This window comes from Hevea brasiliensis, chromosome 2, assembly GCF_030052815.1.
Source record: "Hevea brasiliensis isolate MT/VB/25A 57/8 chromosome 2, ASM3005281v1, whole genome shotgun sequence".
NCBI lineage: Eukaryota > Viridiplantae > Streptophyta > Magnoliopsida > Malpighiales > Euphorbiaceae > Hevea > Hevea brasiliensis.
In genome coordinates, this window is record NC_079494.1 from 50,263,504 (window position 1) to 50,281,366 (window position 17,863).

Sequence of the window (17,863 nt, forward strand, 5' to 3'; positions counted from 1 at the left end):
GAGGATTGTTGCCAATGAGACATGGTATCCACCTTTCTAAAGAGATGCCTCCAAAGACACCTGAAGAAAGAGATAAAATGGTCAGGATTCCATATGCTTCGGGTATTGGAAGTTTAATGTATGCAATGTTGTGTAGTAGGCCGGATATCGCATATGCTGTTAGTTTGACTAGCAGGTATCAATCCAATCCAGGTTTGGAATACTGGATAGCTGTCAAGAATATCCTTAAGTACTTGAGAAGAACTAAGGATTTATTCTTGATCTATTGAGGTGGAGACTTGCAATTAGATGGTTATACTAATTCTGATTTCCAATCAGATATCAATGATAGAAAGTCTACCTCTGGGTATGTGTTCATTTGTAATGGAGGTGCAGTCAGTTGGAAGAGTTCCAAACAGAGTACAACTGTAGATTCCACTACCAAGGCTGAGTATATTGCTGCATCAGATGCTGCAAAGGAAGCTGTTTGGATATATGAAATCCCGATCTCTCTAGAAATCCAAACACAAAGAAAGGCGCTACCACATTATCAGAGAAATAGCTGGACGAGGCGATATAGCCATGCAGAAAATATCATCAGCTGAAAATCCAGCTGATCCATTCACTAAGCCTATGTCACAGACCCAGCTAAACCAACATCTTGAGAAGATGGGTATAAGATATTGCAATGAATGGCTCTAGTGCTAGTGGGAGATTGTTAGTAGTATGCCCTAGACCATATCATTTAGTATGTATCTTGTAAATGTTTTTATTAATAAAAGGCATTTCCACTTTTCCATTTACATAATATATTTATGTGTAATAGAAAAGGTCCATTGATATTTTGTTAGAAATTCTATTCTTAAGTTAATAAGAATATGAGTGATAGTATCTCTAGCACAAAGTATCATAAATAGGTTCACAATCATGGATACTTCATAGTAAGGACATGACTTATCCAGAAAGATTATATTCATGTTTGCTCCCAAGTCATTTATATAAGATATAAATAAGATGGAATGGTGAGTCTCATGCCATATGACAAACACGATAGGCACTTATACATGATAAGTAGGTTGAACCAGTGACATTTATGATAAGCACATGGAGTTTACTCTTGTCAATGTATTGTCATAAATCATATCGGTGCATATAATCTTTAGACCTGAGATAGCACAGTTATCTTGTATATAGGTGGTTTGAGTTTGATACTGCTTTCATACTTGTACTGTGTATGGGTATATGGGCATGTGTTGGCTCCTACGAGTTATATATGGAGGCAGGTGTTGATCAAGATGGAATCTGTTCCTCTAAGCAAATAGAGATAAAATCCTATGTTCATTTAATTATTCTTAATGTTTTAAGTTCCTGGCCAGGACAGATAGAATTATTCAGAAAAGAGTTTATGAAGAGAAAATCTTTTAATCAAGATCTGGAATTAAAAGAGAACATAATATTCATAGCAAATGGGGCTTGATATAAACCATGACTCTAGCTTGAATTGGGATTTTGTAACAGAGAGATTCTAGTGCATGGTAACATATGATTATAGGTTCATTTAAGGTAAACCTTATTACTAATTGGGTGGCCATGGCATGCTATGCTAGGTGTTTACCATGGTCTATGAGGTGCATAAAATGATTGGGAGAAATCATTTGTGGTAAGAAAGAGTTCTGATGATACTAAGAGTTGATATCATGTCTCATTGCCAATTAGTGATGAGTCTAGTAAGTCACACACATACACAAGTAATCACCAAATTAAATATGATTTAATTAATTAATTAAAGAGTTTAATTGATTAATTAAATAGGTTTGGTTTGCAATTAGATTGCAAAGTCCCTAGCATGGCTTAAAATCAAATCTAGATTATTTGATGTATAGTATAAGTTAAATTTATATTTAAAGTGTTTAAATATGAATTTAATTAATGAGAAATTAATTAATAAAGATTAATTAATTGATTTATATTTGATATAAATTGATTAGAAGAAGAGAAATAATTATTTTGGGTTGAGAACTCAAAATTAAGACACAGGGACATTTTGTTCATTTCACAGGGTGACATGTGGCACCATGAGATGGTGACACATGGCATTACACATAAGCTTGCCAAATGTCTTTTAATCATGTAAGATAATTAAAATTAAGATTAAATATAGGATTGACACTTGGCACAATGTGATTGGGTCAATTAAACCTAGAGCCAATCAGAAAGTGACATGTTGCAAGAGTTTTAAGTGGTGACCTAGCTATATAAGTGTTGTTATGAAAGGAAAAATTATAACCAGCTGCTGCCTCCTTTGTGCTGCCACCCTTGAGGCTCCCATTCTCTCTTCTTCTTCATCTCTCGTCAATTGTAAGAGATTAGCAAACAATCTATTGAATAAAAAATACTATAAATTATTTCTAGTGTTCTGTTTACATCTTTAATCTCTTAAAAGTCAAAACTTGATTTTCTAATTAATAGAAAATGCTTTAGATGCTATTCAAGGGCTGCCATAGGTGATCTTGGTGTGAACAAGCTAGAGGGACAATATCTGGTGTCCTAAAGACGCATCCTAAAGGCACAAATACGCTGCAGTGCATTAAGAGGTTAGTGTATTTATTCTTGATTTAATCTAGGGTTCTAAAATTAATTTGATTAATTCTAAAATCTTAAATGGAAAATAAAGATCCAAAAATATATTAAAAGAGTTCTCATATGTTGTTTATCATTGAAATCAAATAGATAAAAATAAATCTTGCATGATGCATGTGACCCTAGGTGAAAATTTTTGAATTCAATGATATAAACTTGTGTTTTTCATGCTTTCACTCCTTCAAATGATACTCTTCTATACCAAATCAAAGACTACTTACAAACATCCTTATCTTGGTGTACCACGAGAAAGCACATTGCTCTACACAATAATCCCACGTCGGTACTGTAATCTGCAGCTTACAATACAAACATCGAGAATATTACATAGTCACTACGTTATAACCTCATGGACTAGGTTTTCTAACATCTTATCCTTCTCGAATCCACTAATATCCTAAATCTATTCTGATTACAATATCCACTGACAATTACTAACAGTAACATCTTTGCCCTCATCTAGAGCAATTTTATGAATGTAGCTTACTTTTAGGTAACTGACAAATTTTTTTTTACTGTAATCTACAGCTTACAATACAAACATCGAGAATATTACATAGTCACTACGTTATAACCTCATGGACTAGGTTTTCTAACATCTTATCCTTCTCGAATCCACTAATATCCTAAACCTATTCTGATTACAATATCCACTGACAATTACTAACAGTAACATCTTTGCCCTCATCTAGAGTAATTTTATGACTGTAGCTTACTTTTAGGTAACTGACAAATTTTTTTTTTTTAAATTAATGTCAATCATACTTGTTATCATAGTTTTGATCCTAAAGGACTAGTCACTAATATATCAAAATTTATTCCCATGTAAAGAAATAGCAACAAAATATATAATTCTAACACTAACATACAAATAAGTAGTGCTGGGATCAAATAATAACTCATTGTTTCTTTCAAAAATTAAGAACTTACCAGCAGCTACATCTAAAGTTTTTGCTCTTTCTCCTTGGCGCATAGTGGATGCTCTAACTGGTGCACTACTATATTCGGGTTGATTCACTGTGCTATGGTTGTGAGGAGTACCAACTCTATTTCTATCTCGACTCTGACTGACTGTCTGTGAACTACGGAGAGCAGATCGAGGTGCTCTAGTATAATCTCTAGCGAAATGTCCATGTTCACCACAATTGTAGCAGGCTCTAGTTATGACAAATACCCCTATGTAGTTTGCCACAAGAGTTGCAGATGCGAGGAGGATATGACCTTCTAGTTGTTCGATGACTGGACCTTGGTGGCCTCCACCCTGAATATCTGCCTCTATCAGATCCATAACCACTAGGCTCTCCAGTGTTCTTTCTTTTTCCCAATTTACTATTTGAGCTTTGACTCATAGGTCTCTCCCTCTTCTCTATTTCATGCTGCCCTTATGGGGGTTGGGTTGGTACTTGGGCTTGGGCTGACAGATTATCAGCCATTTGTTGAAACAAAGTGGCCATTTGCTGGGCCATTTGTGTAGTAATTTATACTGGCGAGGCTGGTAAAGTCGGGCTTCTGACTCTCCAAGGGGCTGGGGCCTCACCTTGTACTTCCACCATCAGAGACTGTTCTATTGTCTCATTCTTCGCTTTCATATCTTTTCATAGGATTTTCTATTTCCTGTACAACCAACACAAAGAAGATTTCTCTCCATTAGTTCATATTTATGATGCAAATGTACTACATGTATCAAACATTTAAGCAGTTGTATTTACCGACAAAAATATTTCAAATTCATAGTTTAAAATTTACTTTAAAACCATTGCTCTGATACCACTAAACATGTCACACTCTACTCCTCCATAAGATGTAACATGATGCTGTAGTACACCTAATGAATTACTATACTTCGCCTACCGGTAACCCATTAAATATACTACAAGGGATTTTAAAACAATTTTGATGAAATTAAATAGTGGTGGGAACGTTGAATATTTCTTAAAAAGCCTTTAAGTGAAATTTTGGTCATGGATAAAATCATCGATTAAAATCTGGTATTACAAAAAATTTTTCAAAATTTCGGCAGAGTGCTGACTGTATTTTGAGAAAACAGTTCTTCAAACCTGAAAAGGAAAACACTCCCAATAAGTTTTCTCAAATACAACTCCAATAAATTTCATTTCATCTCACAATTCAATCTTAATAATCAAATCAATTCATTTTCAAACCAACCTCATCATAAAAGAAACACTTTATTAATTACAAGACTAAAAAAAATTAATATTACAAAACTATACAGGTAAATGAAATTTCAAATTTACATTACAATAATTTGTATTTAATTACATACCAAAATATTTTACAAGAGTTTTTATAAAACTGCTCAAATAATTTACATACGTATTATTACATGCATACATCAAACCTTTGTACATGGGTATACCTATGATATATCTGGAGCTGATTTGAATGAGTATTCAAGGCACAGCTATAGGAATTCTCACTCAGTTGCTCTATCCTTAATTTCACCTGCGACAGCATACAAAGCTATCGCTGAGTGGTAAACTTAGTGGTGCACAACTATAACTTAAAACATAGTACAATATACCTTAGCAAAATTACAGTAAATAATTTGGAAATCTGGATACTCATCAAATTCCAAAAATCAAAATATTCATTGTCAATAATATAAATCATTTGTATAAAATGACTTTGATCTCGAAATTCAATTTATGAAATCACAACTAAACATTTAAGGTAATTCCATCAATTTATGGAAATAAAGATTAATTCCAATAAAATTAAATTAATATTACAAAACTATACAGGTAAATGAAATTTCAAATTTACATTACAATAATTTGTATTTAATTTCATACTAAAATATTTTACAAGAGTTTTTATAAAACTGTTCAAATAATTTACATACGTATTATTACATGCATACATCAAACCTTTGTACATGGGTATACCTATGATATATCTGGAGCTGATTTGAATGTGTATTCAAGGCACAGCTATAGGAATTCTCACTCAGTTGCTCTATCCTTAATTTCACCTGCGACAGCATACAAAGCTATCGCTGAGTGGTAAACTTAGTGGTGCACAACTATAACTTAAAACATAGTACAATATACCTTAGCAAAATTACAGTAAATAATTTGGAAATCTGGATACTCATCAAATTCCAAAAATCAAAATATTCATTGTCAATAATATAAATCATTTGTATAAAATGACTTTGATCTCGAAATTCAATTTATGAAATCACAACTAAACATTTAAGGCAATTCCATCAATTTATGGAAATAAAGATTAATTCCAATAAAATTAAATTAATATTACAAAACTATACAGGTAAATGAAATTTCAAATTTACATTACAATAATTTGTATTTAATTTCATACCAAAATATTTTACAAGAGTTTTTATAAAACTGCTCAAATAATTTACATACGTATTATTACATGCATACATCAAACCTTTGTACATGGGTATACCTATGATATATCTGGAGCTGATTTGAATGTGTATTCAAGGCACAGCTATAGGAATTTTCACTCAGTTGCTCTATCCTTAATTTCACTGACGACATACAAAGCTATCATTGAGTTGTAAACTTAGTGGTGCACAACTATAACTTAAAACATAGTACAATATACCTTAGCAAAATTACAGTAAATAATTCGGAAATCTGGATACTCATCAAATTCCAAAAATCAAAATATTCATTGTCAATAATATAAATCATTTGTATAAAATGACTTTGATCTCGAAATTCAATTTATGAAATCACAACTAAACATTTAAGGTAATTCCATCAATTTATGGAAATAAAGATTAATTCCAATAAAATTAAATTAATATTACAAAACTATACAGGTAAATGAAATTTCAAATTTACATTACAATAATTTGTATTTAATTTCATACCAAAATATTTTACAAGAGTGTTTATAAAACTGTTCAAATAATTTACATACGTATTATTACATGCATACATCAAACCTTTGTACATGGGTATACCTATGATATATCTGGAGCTGATTTGAATGTGTATTCAAGGCACAGCTATAGGAATTCTCACTCAGTTGCTCTATCCTTAATTTCACCTGCGACAGCATACAAAGCTATCGCTGAGTGGTAAACTTAGTGGTGCACAACTATAACTTAAAACATAGTACAATATACCTTAGCAAAATTACAGTAAATAATTTGGAAATCTGGATACTCATCAAATTCCAAAAATCAAAATATTCATTGTCAATAATATAAATCATTTGTATAAAATGACTTTGATCTCGAAATTCAATTTATGAAATCACAACTAAACATTTAAGGTAATTCCATCAATTTATGGAAATAAAGATTAATTCCAATAAAATTAAATTAATATTACAAAACTATACAGGTAAATGAAATTTCAAATTTACATTACAATAATTTGTATTTAATTTCATACCAAAATATTTTACAAGAGTTTTTATAAAACTGCTCAAATAATTTACATACGTATTATTACATGCATACATCAAACCTTTGTACATGGGTATACCTATGATATATCTGGAGCTGATTTGAATGTGTATTCAAGGCACAGCTATAGGAATTCTCACTCAGTTGCTCTATCCTTAATTTCACCTGCGACAGCATACAAAGCTATCGCTGAGTGGTAAACTTAGTGGTGCACAACTATAACTTAAAACATAGTACAATATACCTTAGCAAAATTACAGTAAATAATTTGGAAATCTGGATACTCATCAAATTCCAAAAATCAAAATATTCATTGTCAATAATATAAATCATTTGTATAAAATGACTTTGATCTCGAAATTCAATTTATGAAATCACAACTAAACATTTAAGGTAATTCCATCAATTTATGGAAATAAAGATTAATTCCAATAAAATTAAATTAATATTACAAAACTATACAGGTAAATGAAATTTCAAATTTACATTACAATAATTTGTATTTAATTTCATACCAAAATATTTTACAAGAGTTTTTATAAAACTGCTCAAATAATTTACATACGTATTATTACATGCATACATCAAACCTTTGTACATGGGTATACCTATGATATATCTGGAGCTGATTTGAATGTGTATTCAAGGCACAGCTATAGGAATTCTCACTCAGTTGCTCTATTCTTAATTTCACTGCGACGACATAAAGCTATCATTGAGTGGTAAACTTAGTGGTGCACAACTATAACTTAAAACATAGTACAATATACCTTAGCAAAATTACAAGAAATAATTTGGAAATGGATACTCATCAAATTCCAAAAATCAAAATATTCATTGTCAATAATATAAATCATTTGTATAAAATGACTTTGATCTCGAAATTCAATTTATGAAATCACAACTAAACATTTAAGGTAATTCCATCAATTTATGGAAATAAAGATTAATTCCAATAAAATTAAATTAATATTACAAAACTATACAGGTAAATGAAATTTCAAATTTACATTACAATAATTTGTATTTAATTTCATACCAAAATATTTTACAAGAGTTTTTATAAAACTGCTCAAATAATTTACATACGTATTATTACATGCATACATCAAACCTTTGTACATGGGTATACCTATGATATATCTGGAGCTGATTTGAATGTGTATTCAAGGCACAGCTATAGGAATTCTCACTCAGTTGCTCTATCCTTAATTTCACCTGCGACAGCATACAAAGCTATCGCTGAGTGGTAAACTTAGTGGTGCACAACTATAACTTAAAACATAGTACAATATACCTCAGCAAAATTACAGTAAATAATTTGAAAATCTGGATACTCATCAAATTCCAAAAATCAAAATATTCATTGTCAATAATATAAATCATTTGTATAAAATGACTTTGATCTCGACATTCAATTTATGAAATCACAACTAAACATTTAAGGTAATTCCATCAATTTATGGACATAAAGAATAATTCCATAAAAATTAAATTAATATTACAAAACTATACAGGTAAATGAAATTTCAAATTTACATTACAATAATTTGTATTTAATTTCATACCAAAATATTTTACAAGAGTTTTTATAAAACTGCTCAAATAATTTACATACGTATTATTACATGCATACATCAAACCTTTGTACATGGGTATACCTATGATATATCTGGAGCTGATTTGAATGTGTATTCAAGGCACAGCTATAGGAATTCTCACTCAGTTGCTCTATCCTTAATTTCACCTGCGACAGCATACAAAGCTATCGCTGAGTGGTAAACTTAGTGGTGCACAACTATAACTTAAAACATAGTACAATATACCTTAGCAAAATTACAGTAAATAATTTGGAAATCTGGATACTCATCAAATTCCAAAAATCAAAATATTCATTGTCAATAATATAAATCATTTGTATAAAATGACTTTGATCTCGAAATTCAATTTATGAAATCACAACTAAACATTTAAGGTAATTCCATCAATTTATGGAAATAAAGATTAATTCCAATAAAATTAAATTAATATTACAAAACTATACAGGTAAATGAAATTATAAATTTACATTACAATAATTTGTATTTAATTTCATACCAAAATATTTTACAAGAGTTTTTATAAAACTGTTCAAATAATTTACATACGTATTATTACATGCATACATCAAACCTTTGTACATGGGTATACCTATGATATATCTGGAGCTGATTTGAATGTGTATTCAAGGCACAGCTATAGGAATTCTCACTCAGTTGCTCTATTCTTAATTTCACCTGCGACAGCATACAAAGCTATCGCTGAGTGGTAAACTTAGTGGTGCACAACTATAACTTAAAACATAGTACAATATACCTTAGCAAAATTACAGTAAATAATTTGGAAATCTGGATACTCATCAAATTCCAAAAATCAAAATATTCATTGTCAATAATATAAATCATTTGTATAAAATGACTTTGATCTCGAAATTCAATTTATGAAATCACAACTAAACATTTAAGGTAATTCCATCAATTTATGGAAATAAAGATTAATTCCAATAAAATTAAATTAATATTACAAAACTATAAAGGTAAATGAAATTTCAAATTTACATTACAATAATTTGTATTTAATTTCATACCAAAATATTTTACAAGAGTTTTTATAAAACTACTCAAATAATTTACATACGTATTATTACATGCATACATCAAACCTTTGTATATGGGTATACCTATGATATATCTGGAGCTGATTTGAATGTGTATTCAAGGCACAGCTATAGGAATTCTCACTCAGTTGCTCTATCCTTAATTTCACCTGCGACAGCATACAAAGCTATCGCTGAGTGGTAAACTTAGTGGTGCACAACTATAACTTAAAACATAGTACAATATACCTTAGCAAAATTACAGTAAATAATTTGAAAATCTGGATACTCATCAAATTCCAAAAATCAAAATATTCATTGTCAATAATATAAATCATTTGTATAAAATGACTTTGATCTCGAAATTCAATTTATGAAATCACAACTAAACATTTAAGGTAATTCCATCAATTTATGGAAATAAAGATTAATTCCAATAAAATTAAATTAATATTACAAAACTATACAGGTAAATGAAATTTCAAATTTACATTACAATAATTTGTATTTAATTTCATACCAAAATATTTTACAAGAGTTTTTATAAAACTGCTCAAATAATTTACATACGTATTATTACATGCATACATCAAACCTTTGTACATGGGTATACCTATGATATATCTGGAGCTGATTTGAATGTGTATTCAAGGCACAGCTATAGGAATTCTCACTCAGTTGCTCTATCCTTAATTTCACCTGCGACAGCATACAAAGCTATCGCTGAGTGGTAAACTTAGTGGTGCACAACTATAACTTAAAACATAGTACAATATACCTTAGCAAAATTACAGTAAATAATTTGGAAATCTGGATACTCATCAAATTCCAAAAATCAAAATATTCATTGTCAATAATATAAATCATTTGTATAAAATGACTTTGATCTCGAAATTCAATTTATGAAATCACAACTAAACATTTAAGGTAATTCCATCAATTTATGGAAATAAAGATTAATTCCAATAAAATTAATTATGAATAAATCCCATTTGAAATCGAAATTCTCTACTATTCAAAAATCATTCTTTATCTGACTAACTATGCAAGACTAATCCGAAAGGGCCATCTCTGGGGTGATTCTAACTCCCTATGGTCAGGGAAGTCGAATCGAATTCTAACTCCCTATGGTCGAGGGGTTGAATCATCATGCACAGTACACACCACAATAATGAAACTTCTGAAAGGGCCATAACAAAAAAACTTAGATCTAACCTCTAATAAGAGGAGAATCTAAGCCTGTGCACGTACCATGGTAATCAAAACAAAGCTAACTCCATTGTCTCCTCAACAAATGAGAGAGACGAGTAATAACCTAGTCAAGCATTTATAGTGAGATATAAAACAATATTATGAATCTCTTTGTCCTTTTTGTGAGCATAGATCACAACACAATTCGATTCAAAGTCAATTCCAATGTCCAATAATTTTTATGCTCATCACAATTTAAAATATAAATTTGTATTTCTCCATGCAAATTGCCCATCACAATTCAAAACATATTCTATCACAATTTTCCAAAACATAATTTATTCAATTCACAATAATGCTTAATACTTGTTGAAATACCATTTTACAAAGCTAAATTTATACATACTATAACAATTTCAATAATCATTGAATTAAATCCAATACTTGATAAACATAATACATAAGGAAAATACGTCATTTAGTCATATGAAATTTTTAAAACAAAATCAATTAAAAACTAGTTGTGCACAAACCTCTGATGAGTCACCTCTTGGCCTTGACTCAGTGGGTCTTTTCCCTTCCCAATGTCTCTTTTAACTGAAACACACAATTTAAAGTATTTTAGTACTCATTTAAATTGTTTCTAATAATAAGGTTCAATAATTAAATTTTATTGATACTATTCCTTTTATTAGTCAACCTATAATATTGACCTTTAATGCACACCAGGTGAATTAGTTTTAATGTCACTAATATGTTCCATTTTACATTCCTCACATGTTGACATGTGTTGCCAATTTCGTTTCAAAGCTTATTGCATTTTATTGCAATTATTCAGATTTCATAGCCAATGTTTACTATCTATTGGACTAAGTAACAGTGCAAATTTAGTAGATTTTTCTTCATTAAATTGTTTCTCATTATGTCTTCTTTAATTTTCTTTTTGAATCACTCCATTTGGAGTTGTACAGCTCAAGTTATGGTCAATTGACCATAACTAGGTCAAATCTAAATTTTAGTTTCCTTTTTAGGCATTTTCAATTCTGATTTTACTAATTTATTTGGACTATTTGTAATCACATTAAAGTCTAGTATTCTTCATAAGTACTGTTGCTCTATGTCTTAGGGACAACCAAAAATTTTGCTTACCATTTTTCAAGTCTTATAGAATTCTTTATAGACAAATTATTAACTTGGACTCAAAGGTCCTATATTGGCATGGTCCTCAATTAGGTCAATGGCTTTGACCATAAATTCTGACTTTATACATTTATAATTTGAGGAAGTTGTCTAAAACAAAGTTTTAGGTCTCTTTCTTAGCTTTCCAAATTGGTATGGCTCATTTAAGTTGGACACTTCTTGTGGGAGATATGCTTATTTGAATTTTCTGGATTTTATAATCAAATGTGCTAATTCCAGATTTAGTGTGCCAAGTTAATCAAGTTAATTGACCTAGTTCCCTTGATTTCTGGGTTTTGGTCAAATTACCAATATTATAGATCTATGTCTTATTGAAATTTTGGAACTGATTTCATGTCATTTAGAGTTCCATGGACCAAGTTATGGTCATTTTACTGTTGTTGGTCAAGTAGCACTTATATTGTGAAGTTTAGGTCATTTCCAATTCTGGCAGTTTTGGCACCCTAACTTGGGAAAGCAATTTGACTTGGTTTTGGTCATTTCTTGGCTTTGGTGCCTTCATAAGAGTTGTAGCTGTATGTCTAAGCTTTCCATGGTATAAATTTCAGGTCATTTGGACTTGTTTTGAGTGAGTTATGGCCAAAAGACTGACTACTGTTCATATGGTCAAATTCTGGGTTCACATTTTAGGCAATCTGGATTTGGTCACTCTTAAGGTCAGTTTCTGGATAGAATTTCGGCAACATTTCTACACGAAAGTTGGCCTATTTTATGTCTAGTTTCACCTCCAATTGGCCTCATACCAATTGGGGTCACAATTATGTACTCATAACCTAATTTATACACTGCAAATAATACACAACCTGCATAAGAGAATTTACACTCCCAATTTGGTTATTCTCCTCCTCTCAATACTTCAACATTCATTCATAGCACTTATATATATATATATTCAACACAATTCCAGCAAGCAACTTTGGACAGAACACTCAAGAGTTCAACGCACACAATACAACATTATTGTTCAACAATTAATTTAACCCAAATTCAATATACCTCAACACTTAATTTACACCATACACTTCCATGGCAATTACACATACTGCCCCCAATTCAACACTATCATAATTCATCAATAAATTTCATAAATTCACACATAATTTCATGAGGTTAAAGGCTACCAAACATGGCAGTTTACTAAAGTATCAAATTTCCCTTTCAAACCCTTAATTTCAAGTACTAACATACACATATATGGATATTAATTTACTATAACTTCATAGTGACTTAATTAACCCAATTTTCCATCCATTAAAAGGTAGAGAAAGCTCAAGCACATTAAGTTTCCATGGCTGCCGAAATTAGCCAAGTCCAATTACCCAACAATTCATCAATTTTTCTTCATCAAACACCATCCCTCACCTTAAACATCATTTTGCCTAAAGAAAGGAGGAGTAATTGGACACTTACCTCTTTTGGATCTTGCTAAAAACTCACTAAATCCCTTCCTTCTTGCTCCCAATATACTGCCCAAAGTGTGTATTTTAACTTTAGTGAAGGAAGATGGGTGAAACCATGGCTTGATCACTAGGAACAGAGCTTTGCATGAATGGCCATCTATGGTGAATTTGGGAGAAGAAATGGGTTTGGCAATGTTATGGAAATAAAGAAGAAGATGCTGAATGGTTAATACACATGGCCCTTTGAGTATTTAAATATCCCTTAGTGCTCCACTTATGTGAATTTAATTATTTAAATAATTCACTTTGATTAATTATAAGTCCACCCTTTAATTTCTCTATAATTCCACTTCATTCCAATTTAAATTTTTCATGGCATTTTCAAAATTCAACACTACTTATTTTTAATGAACATTTAGGTCAAAAGCCAATTCTAGGTGTCAAATAACCAAAATGCCCCTCTTTGGATTGTATTCCCAATTTTTCAATAACACTGATTTTTGTCGATTTATCGATTTTTTCATTTTATCTTTGTACTAATCTGTTAATTTTTTTTTGGACATTTCGAATGTCAATTATACTTCAACAAGTCTTTAATTATGTCTCAAAACTTAATTCCGAGGGTTCCCTGCGGTTCCAGTGCAACCTTTTGGACAAAGAAAACTTGAAAAACAAGAGTGGCAAAAAGTTACATGGGGTAGGTGTTAGTAGTATGCCCTAGAGCATATCATTTAGCATGTATCTTGTACATGTTTTACTTAATAAAAGGAATTTTCACTTTTCTATTTATATAATATATTATGTGTAATAGAAATGGTCCATTGATATTTTGTTAGAAATTCTATTCTTAAGTTGTTAAGAATATGAGTGACAGTATTTCTAGTACAAAGTATCATAAATAGGTTCACAATCGAGGATACTTCACAATAAGGACATGACTTATCCAGAAAGATTGTATTCATGTTTGTTCCCAAGTTATTTATATGAGATATAAATAAGATGGAATGGTGAGTCTCATGCCATATGACAAACATGATAGGCACTTATACATGATAAGTAGGTCGAACCAGTGACACATATGGCATGCACATGGAGTTTACTCTTGTCAATGTATTGTCACAAATCATATAAGTGCATATAATCTTTAGACCTGAGATAGCATAGTTATCTTGTTTATAGGTGGTTTGAGTTTGATACTGCTTTCATACTTGTACTGTGCATGAGTATATGGGCATGTGCTGGCTCCTACTAGTTATATATGGAGGTAGGTGTTGGTCAAAATGGAATCTGTTCCTCTAAGTAAATAGAGATAAAATCCTATGTTCATTTAATTGTTCTTGATGTTTCAAGTTCCTAGCCAGGACAGATAGATTTATTCAGAAAAGAGTTTATGATGAGAAAATCTTTTAATCAAGAACTGGAATTAAAAGAGAACATAATATTCATAGCAAATGGGGTTTGACAGAAACCATGGCTCTAGCTTGAATTGGGATTTTGTAACAGAGAGATTCTAGTGCATGGTAGCATATGATTATAGGTTCATTTAAGGTAAACCTTATTACTGATTTGGTGGCCATGGCATGCTATGCTAGGTGTAACCCATGGTCTATGAGGTGCATAAAATGGTTTAGAGAAATCATTTATGGTAAGAAAGAGTTCTGACGATATTAAGAGTTGATATCATATCTCATTGCCATTTAGTGATGAGCCTAGTAAGTCACACACATACACAAGTAGTCACTAAATTAAATATGACTTAATTAATTAATTAAAGAGTTTAATTGCTTAATTAAATAGGTTTGGCTTGCAATTAGATTGCAAAGTCCCTAGCATGACTTGAAACCAAATCTAGCTTATTGAATGAATAGTATAAGTTAAATTTATATTTAAAGTATTTAAATATTAATTTAATTAATGAGAAATTAATTAATAAAGATTAATTAATTGATTTATTTTTTATATAAATTGATTATAAGAAGAGAAATAATTATTTTGGGTTGAGAACTCAAAATTAAGACACAAGGGCATTTTGGTCATTTCACAGGGTGACATGTGGCACTATGAGATGGTGACACATGGCACTACACATAAGCTTGCCAAATGACTTTTAATCATGTAAGATGATTAAATTAAGATTAAATATAGGTTTGACACTTGGCACAATGTGATTGGGTCAATTAAACCTAGAACCAATCAGAAGGTGACATGTGGCAAGGGTTTTAAGTGATGACCTAACTATATAAGTATTGTTGTGAAAGAACAAATAACACAAGTTGCTGCCTCCTCTTTGTGCCGCCACCCAAAGGCTCCTCTCCCTTCTCTTCTTCTTCATCTCTCATCTATTCCAAGAGATTAGCAAACAATCTCTTGAATTAAAAATACTAGAAATCATTTCTAGTGTTCTGTTTACATCTATAATCTCTTAAAAGGCAAAACTTTATTTTCTAATTCATAGAAAAAGCTTTAGAAGTTGTTCAAGGGCTGCCATTGGTGATCTTGGTGTGGACAAGCTAGAGGGACAATATCTGGTGTCCTAAAGACGCATCCCAATGGTATAAATACGCTGCAGTGCATCAAGAGGTTATTGTATTTGTTCTTGATGTAATCTAGGGTTCTAAAATTAATCTGATTAATTCTAAAATCTTATATAGAAAATACAGATCCATAGACATATTAAAAGAGTTTTAATATATTATTTATCATTGAAATCAAATAGATAAAAATAAATCTTGCATAATGCATGTGACCCTAGGTGAAAAATTTTTGAATTCAATGGTATAAACTTGTGTTTTTTCATGCTTTCGCTCCTTCAATTGGTATCAGAGCCACTCTATTCGCCATTTAGATTGTTGATTATATGATTTAATTGAGTGTTTTGATCATGAGATGATTTATTCATTGCTGGTTGCAATAGATGTGTGGCGGCATGCTTGATGAACTCCAACATGGTGTGCATGGTTTGGGAAGATCATGGTGCGCATGGTTGTTATTAAATTCTGTAATTGTTGCAATATCATAGGTTCATCATATGACTAATTAAAATGTTTAATTACGAGTTTTAATCACACAATTAAATTTTGATTCAATTCAGATTTTTAAAAATTGTTTGAATGTGATTCAAATCTGAATTTTAAAAGTTGTTTGAATGTGATTCAAATCTGAAATTTTAAAGTTGTTTAAATCATATTCAAATCTGAATTTTTAAAGTTGTTTGAATAATATTCAAATCTAATTTTTTAAAAAGGGGTTTGAATGTGATTCAAATCTGAATTTTTAATTTTGTTTGAATGTGATTCAAATTTGAATTTTTAAATTTGTTTGAATCATATTCAAATCTGGATTTTTAAGTTGAATATGAGATATTCAATTTAATTTAAATATGTATGTTTTATTTAATTGTTAAATAGTGATATACATGGTGGATGATCATGGACTATAAAAGACCAATGTGATTGGATTTATTTCGTTTATATTTCTTTGGGATTGTAAATTAATTTATTTATTTTAATTTATTTTGGGCATGTATTATTAAGGTTGTAATAATTTTTGGGTTGTAATTTCATTTATTTAAGTTTTTGTAAATTCGCCTTGGTATGCCAAGGATTACTATGTAATTGGATTGCAAGAAGTTCAAGGAGGTCAAGAGCAATGGTGGGACCAGTGGAAGGAATTCAAGATCAAGTGTTGATTATGTACTCCTTCAGCAACTCTTGTAAAATGAATGAATGAAATGCACCTAGGAATACCCTGATTCAATTCTTGGTGGCTCAAAATTGAATCCCTTAGAAAGTCCATGATCATACCATATTTACTATTTATCCATGAATGCTTGAGATACATGGGAATCTATGCAAGTATGTGATATATGCATGCTAAATGGATAATGTGCAAAGTGAGACCTTAATAGTAATTAGGATGACCATAAAATCTTCCAAACTAATGACTAAGTTGGAAATGCTATAATTAAAGTAATTATAACAAGGGCCCTCCATTGAGGCAATTATTTTAAGAAATTTTAAATACTTGCATAAGATGCAATTAATTTAAGAGATTTTCTTAAGAATAATAGTTAAGCATGAGATGTTGTAAATATGTAAATGGTTTGGTGGCCAATATTGATGTACCTGAGGACATTAAAATTATTTGTATAATTACTGGCTCAATGGGATCAACTTAACTAATGCAAGATAAGTCAATAATGGATGTACATGAGATTTTGAGCATTAGGGGCTAGGTAAAGGATTGAACCTCACATAAGATGTGATGGGCAAGGAGTTGCTTACTTATAGCTTATTGTAATTCCAATAATGGATGTACTTGAGGATGATCAATAGAATTATAAGAATTCAATCACCCACTAGAAATCCATCTAACTAGGATTTCCGTTTTCTACTTTGGAAGTGTAGG